The sequence below is a fragment of the Saccopteryx leptura genome, chromosome X (genome assembly GCF_036850995.1).
Source record: "Saccopteryx leptura isolate mSacLep1 chromosome X, mSacLep1_pri_phased_curated, whole genome shotgun sequence".
Taxonomy (NCBI): Eukaryota; Metazoa; Chordata; class Mammalia; order Chiroptera; family Emballonuridae; genus Saccopteryx; species Saccopteryx leptura.
Genome location: NC_089516.1, coordinates 98,085,234 through 98,101,394, shown reverse-complemented (window position 1 = coordinate 98,101,394; position 16,161 = coordinate 98,085,234). Strand labels below are relative to the sequence as shown.

The 16,161-nt window shown below is 39.3% G+C and overlaps 1 protein-coding gene across 1 annotated transcript in view; it reads right to left on the bottom strand.

Annotated features, from left to right (window-relative positions):
* The window catches only part of MID2 (midline 2), a 206,770-nt gene that overhangs the window by 179,254 nt on the left and 11,355 nt on the right, over positions 1–16,161 (bottom strand). The window lies entirely within an intron of this gene.

Below are 16,161 nucleotides of genomic sequence, written 5' to 3'. Positions count from 1 at the left end.
GAGAGAAAAGAAAAAGCAAGAAGATAACCTCTCAAAATCAAGAATAATCCACAGACGTTATAACCTATCCCATTTTATTATATTTGTTCGTTTGTTTCTCTAACCTTCTTGTCTTGATTATTTTCTTCCTCTTCCAATTTGGTCGTTTAATTCTCTGCCGGTCTTACTCTCTCCTCTCCTTAAACTACACGACCCAGAAGTGTTACATCTCCCATTATCTTTCCTTTCTTCTTCCTTTCTCTCTATGAGGGTTGCACTCCAAAACCCTTAACTCTCTCTCTCTCTCCTTTTGTTCTTTTTTCTTCTTTTTGTGTTTTCTTCTTTCTTTTTTTACTCCCTCTATATTAGTTTCTTCTTTTCTCCTTTACTTTTCCTCTCATTCAATCCTCAATCACCAACAAATTATTTTATTTGGGACTCAAATTTTTCACTGTGGTACTTTGGGGTTTTTTTACTTTGCTTTTATAACTCACAAGCAGTGCTCCCAACCCTGGCTCTCCATTTTATCTAGTTTTTGCTCCACTAAATACAACAGTAATTTTTTAATTTTTTCACTTTTTCCTGTTTCCCTCTTATTCCTCTCATTATATCTCTTAGTCAACCATCACCTAAAAGCAAATCATTTTATTCTTGACCCAAATTTTTTCCTTTTTTGTATTCTGTGGGTCCATACCACCTTTTTTTGCCCCTTTATCACTTCTCCCCAACTCAGGCCCTCCATTATAGGTAGTTTTTGTCCTATTTAGCACAATATAATTCACAGTTCACCACAAGATTTTCTCAAGAAGAAGGGGAGAGGAGAGGAGAGGAAAAAAAAGGGGGGGGAATAATATATTTTTATTTTTATTTTTTTAACTTTTTATTCTTTATTAATTCTCATTAGTACTATCAAAAAATTCACCCTCAGATGCCATTAAGGAAAAGGAAAGTGAATATCATGGATACAAAAGACAGAGAGGTAGCACAGATAGAAAAGGAAAAATCTATGGAGAAAAAATTTAATATATTGGAAACCTTGTAGCTAAATGACAGAGAATTTAAAATAGAAATCCTAAAAATACTTAGAGATATACAAGAAAACACAGAAAGGCAATTTAGGGAGCTCAGAATACAACTCAATGAACACAAAGAATATATTACCAAGGAAATTAAAACTATAAAAACAAATAAAATAAAGATGAAAAAGTCAATTCACAAGCTGAAAAACGAGGTAACAAGCTTAGCTAATAGAACAGGTCAGATAGAAGGTAGGATTAGTGAAATAGAAGACAAGCAACTTGAGGCACAACAGAGAGAAGAAGAGAGAGACTCAAAAATTTAAAAAAATGAGAAAGCCCTACAGGAATTGTTTGACTCCATCAAAAAGAATAACATAAGAATAATAGGTATATCAGAGGGAGAAGAGAGAGAAAATGGAATGGAGAACATATTCAGACAAATAATAGATGAGAACTTCCCAAGCCTGTGGAAAGAACTAAAGCCTCAAATTCAAGAAGCAAACAGAACTCTGAGTTTTCTTAACCACAACAAACCTACTCCAAGGCACATCATAATGAAATTGGCACAAACCAATGACAAAGAAAAAATTCTCAAGGCACTTAAGGAAAAGAAGAATACAACATATAAAGGAAGGCCCATTAGATTATCATCAGATTTCTCAACAGAAACTCTACAAGCTAGAAGAGAGTGGACCCCAATATTTAAAGTCCTGAAAGAGAGAAACTTTCAGCCAAGAATACTATACCCATCAAAGCTATCCTTCAAATAGGAAGGAGAAATAAAAACATTCACAGATACAGAAAAGATGAGGGAATTTATCATCAAAAAACCCCCACTCCAGGAATTACTAAAGGAGGTTTTCCAACCAGATACAAAAAACAAAACAAAACAAAACCACAAGTAAAAGTTCCACCAACAACACAATAAAACCAAATATAAACTGTGACAACAACAAAAAAAAATAGGGGGAGAGGACAGAGTTAACAGTACCAAAGGGCCATGGCCAGTTGGCTCAGTGGTAGAGCGTCGGCCTGACATGCGGGGGACCCGGGTTTGATTCCCGGCCAGGGCACATAGGAGAAGCGCCCATTTGCTGCTACACCACCCCCTCCTTCCTCTCTGTCTCTCTCTTCCCCTCCCGCAGCCAAGGCTCCATTGGAGCAAAGATGGCCCGGGCACTGGGGATGGCTCCTTGGCTTCTGCCCCAGGTGCTAGAGTGGCTCTGGTCGTGGCAGAGCGACACCCAGGATGGGCAGAGCATCGCCCCCTGGTGGGCACAGCGTTGCCCCTGGTGGGCGTGCCGGGTGGATCCCGGTCGGGCGCATGCGGGAGTCTGTCTGACTGTCTCTCCCCATTTCCAGCTTCAGAAAAATACAAAAAATAATAATAATAAAATTAAAAAAAATACCAGTAGCAAAGGATGATGGAGTGCAAAAGTATTCATAAGATAGTGCACTACAATGAAGAGGGTAGGAACCCTTTTCATTACTTATATGGTAACCACCCTTAAAATAACCACCACAGAAGCACATGATTTAAAAAAGATAGCAACAGAGGAAAGAAGTATGGAATACAACCAAACAAAAACAAGGGATAGAAAAACAAAAGAGAGTAATCAAACAATACACAAAGCTAACAGATAACAATGTGTAAAATGGCAATAGGGAACCCACAAGTGTCAATAATTACACTAAATGTAAATGGATTAAACTCACCAATAAAAAGGCACAGAGTAGCAGAATGAATTAAAAAAAGAAAATCCAACTGTATGTTTCCTACAAGAAACTCATCTAAGCAACAAGGATAAAAACAAATTCAAAGTGAAAGGCTGGAAAACAATACTCCAAGCAAATAACATCCAAGAAAAAGCAGGCGTAGCAATACTCATATCTGATAATGCTGACTACAAGACAGCAAAAGTACTCAGAGACAAAAATGGCCATTTCATAATGGCTAAGGGGACACTGAATCAAGAAGACATAACAATTCTTAATATATATGCACCAAACCAAGGAGCACCAAAATATATAAGACAGCTGCTTATTGACCTTAAAACAAAAACTGACAAAAATACAATCATACTTGGAGACCTCAATACACGGCTGACGGCTCTAGATCGGTCATCCAAATAGAGAATCAATAAAGATATATTGGCCTTAAACAAAACACTAGAGCACCTGGATATGATAGACATCTACAGGACATTTCATCCCAAAGTGACAGAGTATACATTTTTCTCCAGTGTACATGGATCATTCTCAAGAATTGACCATATGTTGGGCCACAAAAACAACATCAGCAAATTCAGAAAAATTGAAGTTGTACCAAGCATATTTTCTGATCATAAAGTCTTGAAACTAGAATTCAACTGCAAAAAAAGAGGAAAAAAATCCCACAAAAATGTGGAAACTAAGCAACATAGTTTTAAAAAATGAGTGGGTCAAAGAAGAAATAAGCACAGAGATCAAAAGATATATACAGTGACAGAGGACAATCTGACTTTGGGTGATGGGTATGCAACATAACTGAACGACAAGATAACCTGGACTTGTTATCTTTGAATATATGTATCCTGATTTATTGATGTCACCCCATTAAAAAAATAAAATTATTATAAAAAAAAAGATATATACAGACAAATGAAAATGACAATACGACATATCAGAATCTATGGGATGCAGCAAAAGCAGTGATAAGAGGGAAGTTCATATCACTTCAGGCATATATGAACAAACAAGAGAGAGTCCAAATGAACCACTTAAATTCACACCTTAAGGAACTGGAAAAAGAAGAACAAAGACAACCCAAAACCAGCCGAAGAAAGGAGATAATAAAAATCAGAGCAGAAATATATGAATTAGAGAACAGAAAAACTATAGAAAAAATTAATAGAACAAGGAGCTGGTTCTTTGAAAAGATCAACAAAATTGACAAACCCCTGGCAAGACTTAGCAAGGAAAAAAGAGAAAGGACTCATATAAACAAAATCCAAAATGAAAGAGGAGAAATCATCACGGATATCATAGATATACAAAGAATTGTTGTAGAATACTATGAAAAACTTTATGCCACTAAATTCAACAATCTAGAAGAAATGGATAAATTCCAAGAACAATACAACCTTCCTGGACTGAGTCAAGAAGAAGCAGAAAGCCTAAACAGACCAATTAGTAGGGAAGAAATAGAAAAACCTGTTAAAAACCTGCCCAAAAATAAAAGTCCAGGCCCAGATGGTTATACTAGTGAATTCTATCAAACATTCAAAGAAGACTTGGTTCCTATTCTACTCAAAGTCTTCCAAAAAATTGAAGAAGAAGCAATACTTCCAAACACATTTTATGAGGCCAACATAACCCTCATACTGAAACCAGGCAAGGACAGCACAAAAAAAGAAAACTATAGACCAATATCTCTAATGAATACAGATGCTAAAATACTAAACAAAATACTAGCAAATTGAATACAACAACATATTAAAAAAAATAATACATCATGATCAAGTGGGATTCATCCCAGAATCTCAAAGATGGTTCAAAATACGTAAAACGGTTAACGTAATACACCATATCAACAAAACAAAGAACAAAAACCACATGATCTTAACAATAGATGCAGAAAAGGCTTTTGATAAAATACAACACAAATTTATGTTTAAGACTCTCAACAAAATGGGTATAGAAAGAAAATGTCTCAACATTATAAAGGCCATATATGATAAACCATCAGCTCACATCATGTTAAATGGCAGAAAACTGAAGGCTTTCCCCCTTAAATCAGGAACAAGACACGGTTGTCCACTCTCTCCACTCTTATTTAATGTGGTGCTAGAGGTTCAGACAAGAAAGAACCTGAGCAATCAGACAAGACAAAGAAATAAAAGGCATCCATATCAGAAAAGAAGAAGTAAAGGTATCACTTTTTGCAGATGATATAATCCTATACATCAAAAACCCCAAAGAATCTAAAAAAAGACTATTAGAAACAATAAGTCAATACAGTAAGGTCGCAGGATACAAAATTAACATACAAAAGTCCATAGCCTTTCTATATGCCAACAATGAAACATTTGAGAACGAACTCCAATAAGTAACCCCCTTCCCGATTGCAACAAAAAAAAATAAAATACCTAGGAATAAACATAACAAAGAATGTAAAGGACTTATATAATGAAAACTACAAAGTATTGTTAAGGGAAATCGAAAAAGATACAATGAAATGGAAGAATATTCCTTCTTCTTGGATAGGCAGAATAAATATAATCAAGATGGCCATATTACCCAAAGCAATATACAAATTTAATGCAATCCTCATCAAAATTCCAATGACATTTTTTAAAGAAATGGAACAAAAAATCATCAGATTTATATGGAACTATAAAAAACCCCGAATAGCCAAAGCAATCCTAAAGAAAAAGAATGAAGCTGGCGCATTAAAATACCTGACTTCAAACTATATTATAGAGCCATGACAATCAAAACAGCATGGTACTGGCAGAAAAATGACACTCAGACCAATGGAACAGAATAGAAAGTCCAGAAATAAAACCACATATATATGGTCAAATAATTTTTGATAAAGGGGCCAACAACACACAAATGGAGACAAGAAAGCCCCTTCAACAAATGGTTCTGGGAAAACTGGAAAGTCACATGCAAAAGAATGAAACTCGACTACAGTTTGTTCCCTTGTACTAAAATTAATTCAAAATGAATCAAAGACCTAAATATAAGACCTGAAACAATAAAGTACATAGAAGAATACATAGGTTCTAAACTCATGGACCTTGGTTTTAAAGAGCATTTTATGAATTTGACTCCAAAGGCAAGGGAACTGAAGGCAAAAATAAATGAATGGGACTACATCAGACTAAGAAGTTTTTGCTCAGCAAAAGAAACTGACAACAAAATAAACAGACAGCCAACTAAATGGGAAATGATATTTTCAAACAACAGCTCAGATAAGGGCCTAATATTCAAAATATACAAAGAACTCATAAAACTTAACAACAAACAAACAAACAATCCAATAAAAAAATGGGAAGAGGACATGAACAGACACTACTCCCAGGAAGAAATACAAATGGCCAACAGATATATGAAAAGATGCTCATCTTCATTAGTTATTATAAAAATGCAAATCAAAACTGCAATGAGATACCACCTCACACCTGTTAGATTAGCTATTATTAACAAGACAGGTAATAGCAAATGTTGGAGAGGCTGTGGAGAAAAATAAACCCTCATTCACTGTTGGTGGAAATGTAAAGTAGTACAACCATTATGGAAGAAAGTATGGTTCCTCAAAAAACTGAAAATAGACTACCTTATGACTCAGCAATCCCTCTACTGGGTATATACCCCAAAACTCAGAAACATTGATACGTAAAGACACATGCAGCCCCATGTTCATTGCAACATTGTTCACAGTGGCCAAGACATGGAAACAACCAAAAAGCCCTTCAATACAAGACTGGATAAAGAAGATGTGGCACATATACACTATGGAATACTACTCAGCCATAAGAAATGATGACATCGGATCATTTACAGCAAAATGGTGGGATCTTGATAACATTATACAGAGTGAAATAAGTAAATCAGAACAAACCAAGAACTGCAATATTCCATACGTAGGTGGGACATAAAAACGAGACCAAGAGACATTGACAAGAGTGTGGTGGTTACGGGGGGGGGGGGGGGGGGGAGGAAGAGGGAAAGGGGAGGGGGAGGGGCAAAAAGAAAACTAGATAGAAGGTGACGGAGGACAATCTGACTTTGGGTGATGGGTATGCAACATAATTGATCGACAAGATAACTTGGACATGTTTTCTTTGAACATATGTACCCTGATTTATTGATGTCACCCTAGTAAAATTAATAAAAAAAAAAAGAAGTTAGCTTGTTGCCAGCTCGGGTTAGTTAGAGCATTTTCCCCAATACTCAAAGGTTGTCAGTTCAATTCCTGGTCAGGGCACATATGAGAACAGATCTATTTTTCTGTCTCTCTCGTTAAAATCAATCAATAAATTTTATTTTTTAAAAAAGAAGTTAGTTGGTTTGTTAAAATCAGGATAAAGGTGGCCCTGGCCAGTTGGCTCAGTGGTAGAGCGTCGGCCTGGCGTGCAGAAGTCCCGGGTCCGATTCCTGGCCAGGGCACACAGGAGAAGCACCCATCTGCTTCTCCACCCCTCCCCCTCTCCTTCCTCTCTGTCTCTCTCTTCCCCTCCCACAGCCAAGGCTCCATTGGAGCAAAGATGGCCCGGGCGCTGGGGATGGCTCCTTGGCCTCTGCCCCAGGCGCTAGAGTGGCTCTGGTCGCAACAGAGCAACGCCCAGGAGGGGCAGAGCATTGCCCCCATGGTGGGCAGAGCATCGCCCCCTGGTGGGCGTGCCGGGTGGATCCCGGTCAGGGGCATGCGGGAGTCTGTCTGACTGTCTCTCCCCGTTTCCGGCTTCAGAAAAATATAGAAAAAAAAATCAGGATAAAGGTAGATGTTGTGTAATTATTATTATCTTTTGTCACACAAATCTTCATCCTGAACTCCCTAGTAATGAGGAACTTGCCAGCAACAATAGCAGCTCATTTTATCTTTGAATACCATGACTATGAGACTACTATTCAATATAAAGAAACATGTCTGTCTCTTTGTATCTTCCATCCTTTGGGTCTTATATAGAACAAATCTGCTTCCTCTGCTTTACAAAAGCCTATATTAGTTTGTTGTGGCTGCTATAATAATGTATCACAAACTGGGTGGTTTAAAATAACAGAAATTTATTGTCTCACAGTTATGGATGCTACAAGTCTAAAGTCAAGGTGTTGGCAGGGTTATGTTTCATCTGAAGGTTCTAGGGAATAATCCTTCCTTCCCTCCTCTAGCTTCTGGGGACTCCTGTTCTTTGGCTTGTGACTGTTTAATTCCAACCTCTGTCCCTATCTTCACATGACAGTTTTCTCTATTCGTCTGCTACCAGATTTCTCTTTTCTTTTAAGTCCACCAATCATATTAAGGGCCCACCTTATGCCAGACCTCATCTGAACTAATTGCATCTACAAAGACTCCATGCTTAAATAAGGTCCAATTCTGATTTTAGAGGATAGGACTTCACCATATCTTTTTGGGGGGATACAATTCAACCCACAACACAGCCCTTCAAATATTTGCAGAAAACCAACAAATCCCTTAGTGTTTTCTTATCCTGGTTAAATGTTTCTTATTCTTTCAAACATTCCTGAGTTTTGGCTCCCCACCCCAAACCACTGGCATTCATTGAATAATACAACTTAGCCCACTGGTTGAAATGTTGGTCAGGCATAGTTTGACCATTCAGAATAGACCCAATTTCCTTTCTGGTTCCACATACTCTATTTCTATCCCTACAGCCTAATTTTGAATTAGTACATTTTTTCTATCTCTCCTCATCTCAGGCCAAGCCAGGAGTACCATTTACATTTTTTTGTTTTACTTCTATCATTGCACTTACCATACTACATAATGATTTTTGTATGAAATAAAAATAATAAGAGTGTGGCCCTGGCCGGTTGGCTCAGTGGTAGAGTGTCGGCCTGGCGTGCAGAAGTCCCGGGTTCAATTCCCAGCCAGGGCACACAGGAGAGGCGCCCATCTGCTTCTCCACCCCTCCCCTTCTCCTTCCTCTCTGTCTCTCTCTTCCCCTCCTGCAGCCGAGGCTCCATTGGAGCAAAGATGGCCCGGGCGCTGGGGATGGCTCCTTGGCCTCTGCCCCAGGTGCTAGAGTGGCTCTGGTAGCGACAGAGCGATGCCCCGGAGGGGCAGAGCATCGCCCCCTGGTGGGCAGAGCGTTGCCCCCTGGTGGGCGTGCCGGGTGGATCCCGGTGGGGCACATGCAAGAGTCTGTCTGACTGTCTCTCCCCGTTTCCAGCTTCAGAAAAAAAAATTAAAAAAAATAATAAGGGTGTTACAAGTCAACTCAATAAGCCAACAATGTGTTATGGCCACATAATGGCTGATTCATCAAATATTAATTAGATTTTTACTATGTTCCATGTACTGAACATGAAGTGACAGATACAATTTTGAATAAAGCCTAGTCACTCCTCTCTAGAAAATCATAGTCTAAACAGGGATACAGGCATGTGAACAGACAAGAATATTATGGCAGTACAAGTGCTATGATAGCGGCAAGTTCAGGATGCTTTAAAAGCAGAGAAGAAGAACATCTAACCCAGTTCAAGATGAAGTGTTAGGTTAAAGAAAACCTTCCTTGAGGAGATGATGCCTGGGATGAGTCTGAGAGGATGGCAAGTAGTCAGTCAGGCAAATGGTGGTGGTAAGCAATGGGGGAAATGAGCTTCAAACAGAGTGTGCAACATGAGCAAAATGATAGAAGTGTTTAGAGGAATACAAGGCTGCAAGCAGTTTCATATTGCTGAAACAGTGAGACATGAAGCTCAATGATTAAGCTGGCAAATTTGAAGAGATTTGTATGGTTCTGACAAAGCTTGAAATCCATCCTGTAAGCAATGGGGTGTTACATGTTCATATTAGCACTTTAAAAAGCTAGTTCTTCCTGCCTGACCAGGCAGTGGTGCAGTAGTTAGAGCGTCAGACTGGGACACAGAGGACTCCGGTTTGAAACCCCGAGGTCCCTGGCTTGAGTGCAGGCTCACCACCTTGAACTTGGGGTCGCTGGATTGAGCATGGATTCATAGACATGACCCCATGGTCTCTGGCTTGAGCCTATAGGTCTCTGGTTTCATCTGAAGCCCTAAGTCGTTGGCTTGAGCACGGGGTCACTCGCTCTGCTGTAAGCACCCAGTCAAGGCACATATGAGAAAGTAATCAATGATCAACTAAGGAGCCGCAACGAAGGAGTATTGGTTCTCATCTCTCTCCCTTCTTGTCTCTATCTGTCCTTCTCTCTGTCTGTCTCTCTCTGTCTCTGTCACTCACTCACACACACACACACACACACACACACACACACACACACCAAAAAAAAAAAAAACTAGTTCTGCCTGGTCAGTGGTGGGACAGTATATAGATCACTGACCTGGGATGCTGAGCTCCCAGGTTTAAAACCCGAGGTTGAAAGCGTCGACCTGGAAATGCTGAGGTCACCGGTTCAAAACCCTGGGCTTGCCTAGTCAAGGCACATATGGGAGTTGATGCTTCCAGCTCCTCCTCTCTGTCTCTCTCTCTCTCCTCTCTCTCTCTCTCTCTCTCTCTCTCTCTCTCTCTGTCTCTCTCTCTCCTCTCTAAAATGAATAAATAAAAAAAAAGCCGAGGTTGCCAGCTTGAGCATAGGTTTATCAAGATGATCCCATCTTCGCTGACTTGAGACAAAAGTTGCTGACTTGACGCCCAAGGTCGCTGGCTTGAGCAAGAAGTCACTGGTTCACCTTTAACCCCCCAGTAAAAGCATGTGTGAGAACCAATTAATGAACAACTAAGTGACACAACTACAAATTGATGCTTCTCGTCTCTCTACTTTTCTTTCTCTCTCTTGCCTCTCTACTTCTCTCTCTCCCTCTCTCTCCCTCTCTCTCTCTCTCTCTCTCTCTCTCTCTCTGAAAAAGAAAAATAAAAGCTTGTTCTGGTGGCTGTGTGGAGAGTTGGATATGGTCAAAACTGGAAGCAGAGAGACCACATAAGTGCTGGTTATAGCTATTAGGTATGTCATGAATGGAGAAATATTTAAAAAGTAAAATCATCAAGATTGGGTCATTGTTTAGCCACGAGGGGAGTAAGAAGGAATAAGGAGGCAAAATGACTAGCAGGTTTCTGGTGTGGTGTTGACTGGGTGATGTTATTGTTTGAGACAGAAAATATAAGAAAAGGAACAGGGTTGGGGAGGAGATGAGTTTGGGGTATGTTAAACTCGAGGTACTTGTATTTTTCAAGTTTGGGGTAAAGTTCTGGCCGGGAGATACAGCTTTTGATGTTATCAAAGTGAAGGTAAAAATGGAGACAATGAGAATGAATTGGGCCATCTGAGAGAATTTGAAAAGTGGGAAGAACCAAGGGCTTATGATAAAAACTTGGTCAACAACCACATGTTGATGAAGGAGGAGGATCACATGAAGGGCAAAATAAGAATAGGCATAGAGGTGTGAAGGGAACTAAGAAAGTGTGGTGTAAAAAAAAATAAAGTGGTTACCAGGAGACAGGGGTAGTGAGTGAGGGGTTGGGAGAAAAGAGTAAAGAGAGACAAATATACTGTGACTGAAAATAATTTGACTTTGGGTTATGGGTACACAACATAGTCAACAGTACAAATGCTATAGAAATGTTTAACAGAAACCTATGTACTCTTATTGATCAATTTCATCCCGTTAAACTTAATTTTCTAAATTTTTTTTTTTTTCATTTTTCAGAAGCTGGAAACGGGGAGGCAGTCAGACAGACTCCCGCATGTGCCCGACCGAGATCCACCCGGCATGCCCACCAGGGGGTGATGCTCCACCCATCTGGGACGTTGCTCTGTTGCATCCAGAGCCATTCTAGTGCCTGAGGCAGAGGCCACAGAGCCATCCTCAGTGCCCAGGCCATCTTTGCTCCAATGGAGCCTCGGCTGCGGGAGGGGAAGAGAGAGAGACAGAGAGAAAGGAGAGGAGGAGGGGTGGAGAAGCAGAAGGGCGCCTCTCCTGTGTGCCCTGGCCGGGAATCGAACCCAGGACTCCTGGATGCCAGGCTGACACTCTATCACTGAGCCAACCGGCCAGGGCCTAAATATATTTTTTTAAAAAAATAGAGTAGCAGTATTATATGGTACTATGAGGTGAGTAAAATAAGGGCTCCAGGAAATAACTTGTTTAATGCTTTGCTGAAGTCTACAGAAATCCAAAATTCTTTCCCCATTTCCTTCTTTTCCCTACCAACTAACCTCATCAAAGGAGTGGTTGAGAGAATGCCAAGGTACTCTCTCTTAAAATCTCCTGTGATAAAAACAAATTTTAATCCCATAACTTTATTTATTTGGATTGGATTTATTCAGGTGATATTGGTTCGCAAAACCATACAGATTTCAAGTGTATAGCTCAATAAAACATTGCATCATGCACACTGCATCATGTACCCATTGCCCCAAGAAAAGTATCTTTCTGTCCCCATTTTCCCCCTTCCCCCACCTCCACCTACCCACTTACCCCCTTTTCTTCTTTCAGCACACTGTTGTCTGTGTCTATGTGTTATGTATATATGATTTTTGATAATCCCTTCACCTTCTTTTATCTAGTCTCCCATCCCCTCTGACAGCTGTCAGTCTGTTATATGTATCCATGCCTCTATTTCTATTTTGTTCCTCAGTTTATTATGTTCATTAGATTCAAAATATAAGTGAAATAATATGGTATTTGTCTTTCTCTGACTGGCTTATTTCATTTAGCATAATAATCTCCAAGTCCATCCATGCTGTCACAAAAGATTTCCTTTTTTAACAGTTGAGTAGTGTTCCACTGTGTACATGTACCACAGTTTTATAAAAATATTTTAAAGACTTTATTTATTCATTTTAGAGAGAAGAAAGAGAGAAGGGGGAGAAGCAGGAAGCATCAACTCCCATATGTGCCTTGACCGAGCAAGCCCAGGGTTTTGAACCAGCGACTTCAGCGTCCCAGGTCAACGCTTGATCCACCGTGCTACCTCAGGTCAGGCCATATATTCTTTTGATTTAGGGTATCAGGTTTCTTAAGATATATTCCCAGAAATTAGGTTGCTAGGTCAAAAGGCAGCTCAAGTTTTAAATTGAGGAAACTGTACTGTTTTCAGCTGTGGTTGCACCAGTCTGTATTCTCACCAACAGTGCAGGAGGGTTCCCTTTTCTTCACATCCTCGCCAGCACTTTTTTTTATTTATTAATGATAACCATTCTGGTAGGCATGAGGTAATATTTCATTGTGGTTTCACTTTATATTCTATGATGATTAATAATGTTGAGCATTTTTTTTCATATATTTATTGACCATCTGTATGTCTTTTTTGGAGGTGTCTATTCAGGTCCTTTGCCCATTTTTAATTGGGTTGTTTGTCTTTCTGGTGTTGAGTTGTATAAGTCCTTAATGTATTTTGGAAATTAACCCCTTATCAGATATATCATTGGCAAATATGTTCTCCCATTCAGTGGGTTCCCTTTTTATTCTGTTGATAGTTCTCTCACTGTGCCAAAACTTTTTAGTTTGATGTAGTTCCATTTGTTTAAATTTTCCTTGCTCAAAGAGATATATCAGTAAAAATATTGTTATAAGAGATGTCTAAGATTTTACTGTCTATGTTTTCTTCTAGTATATTTTATGGTTTCATGACTTACATTGAATTATTTTATTCATTTTGAATTTATTCTTGTATATTGTGTATGTTCCTGGTCTGGTTTTATTTTTCATGTACCTGTCTCATTGTCTCTATACCATTTATTGAAGAGACTGTCTTTACTCCATAGTATGTTCTTGTTTCCTTTGTCAAATATTAATTGATCATAAATTCTCTTTTTTCTATTTTAGGGAATTAACATAAAGATGTTTAAAAATTAGTAAACTTTATTGCTGCAATTTAGTAAGCTAAATTGGCCAGAAATGCATGCCAGATGTTCTTCTCTCTCCCAGAAAGTAACGATAAATATCAATATGTTTGGGTTGCATTAGATGTGGAGCTTGAGTGATCCTGGACGGCAAGGCACAAAGGAGAATACACATGAGAAATGTGCTTGAGAGACAGAGAGCTCAGATATGATGTAGTAAATGGGATGATTTCCTGAGAAAAAGGAAACTCACAGGTTTGGACCTAGTGGCCTGACTAAAGGTAAGGGAAAGAGGCAATAGAGTTCCATGATTAAGGGTATCAACTTTGACATATACTCCCTTGATTTGATCCACAGTCTTCAGTTTCTTCACCTAGGTAATGGGCACCAAATTTTTAAGTGTAAGTGAGATTGTGTTTTAAAGCCCCTAGCAAAGTGCCTAGCACATAATAGTCACCTCATAAAAATTGGCACTTCCCTTTCTCCCCTATCTAAGAAAGATTTTTATTGAGCAGAGAGGATGACCTTGGGTCACAGGGTGAAAGAATCGGGAGTAAAAGGTGATTTTCTCTAACTTTCCAGATGAAAATTCATAAACCCTGGAAATATATGCTTGGGTTAACAAGAGAGCAATTTAAATCTTTTACACAAGGATGAAATTAAGAAAGAATGTTTGGTATCAGTGTGTTTTCACCTGTATGTTAACAAATTGGCTTACACAATAAAATAATGCTTTATCTCACCTAATAGAACATCCAGGCATAGTGTGTGCTGTAAGGTTAGTTGATTCAGCAGCTGGATAATTTCATGAAGGACACAGTTTCTATGGTCTTTCTTTTTTTATTATCTAAAGTATCCAATTCATCCTAAGTCTTGTTTCTCCAGAAGAAGGCTGATTGTAATAATCATTTATATACATGCTTAGTCACATCAAGTGGAAGAAGAGAGACAATCTCTCCTTCAAGAATAAACTAAAAATCTTTCATTTCAGTCTTGTTAGGTCCCCATTGTTTGTTGTCCACCCTGAGCTTTTTATTAACTAATCATCATGTGATTGTCAATCTTTGATTGACTTAAACCTGGATTCCTAAACCAATCACAAGCAAAAGAGAGGGAATTGCCATAACTGATTTATACTAACGACAGTGGATATGCCTTCTGGGCACCAGGATGACGACCATGACATGATACAGAGCCCCCAGGAAATTAGCAATTTAAATATAGTGTGAAGAGCCTGACCAGGTGGTGGTGCAGTGGATAGAGCATCAGACTGGGATGCGGAAGGACCCATTCGAGACCCCGAGGTCGCCATCTTGAGCACGGGTTCATCTGCCTTGAGCACAGCTCACCAGCGTGGATCCAAGGTCGCTGGCTCCAGCAAGGGGTTTCTCGGTGTGCTGAAGGCCCACAGTCAAGGCACATATGAGAAAGCAATCAATGAACAACTGAGGAGCTGCAACGAAAAACTGATGATTGATGCTTCTCATCTTTCTCCGTTCCTGTCTCTATGTCCCTGTCTGTCCCTCTCTCTGACTCTCTCTCTGTCCCTGTAAATAAATAAATAAATAAATAAATAAAACAAAAAGATAATTAAATATAGTGTGAAGAACTGACTTTAGGCCCTGGCCGGTTGGCTCGGTGGTAGAGCATCGGCCTGGCGTGCGGAAGTCCTGGGTTCGATTCCCAGCCAGGGCACACAGGAGAGGTGCCCATCTGCCTCTCCACCCCTTCCCCTCCTTCTTCTCTTTCTCTCTCTTCCCCTCCCGCAGCGAGGCTCCATTGGAGCAAGGATGGCCAGGGCGCTGGGGATGGCTCCTTGGCCTCTGCCCCAGGCGCTAGAGTGGCTCTGGTCGCAACAGAGCGACACCCCGGAGGGGCAGAGCATCGCCCCCTGGTGGTCAGAGCGTCGCCCCCTGGTGAGCATGCTGGGTGGATCCTGGTCGGGCACATGCGGGAGTCTGTCTGACTGTCTCTCTCCGTTTCCAGCTTCAGAAAAATCAAAAAAAAAAAAAAAGAACTGACTTTAGTGATTTTAAACTACTAAGGCTTTTTGGGTTGTTTTTTACTGCAGCATAATCTAACCAAGTGATTTTCAACCTTTTTTTTTCATGACACAAACACACTAATTACTAAGGTCAGTGCCCCTGACTAAATACAACCATTTTCATCTCATGGCACAAATAAATTAGTTACTAAAGAAGAAGAGGTCAGGGCCCCTTTTTCTTTAGTAATTAGTTTATGAGTGCGTGAGAAACAAAGGTTGAAAATCACTATGCAAAGTATTATAAACTATATTAAGATGAGATATGCAAATGGCAGAGTAAATGAGCTAAATCTTTATCTGTGAAAGCAGGAAGTCAATAGCTGATGATTAAAATAAAAATACTGTAAATAGTACAGAAAGTCATGTTATTTAGAAATTTGGAGAAAATTACCCAGAAAGGGGGAAAAAAAGACTGCTAAAAAATTTAAATCTTACCCAGAAAATAAGTCTAGGGTAGAAAGATGTGAGGCAGGAGGATTTATATTTTCATTACAAATTCTTCTTAAATTGTTTGTTTTAAAATAATGTGTTTGTATTCCTTTGATATTTTTTTAATTTCCATTTATTTAACTTTATTTAATGCAAGCTCTAAAACAAATTATAGTTTTTTGGTCCTGGGAACATG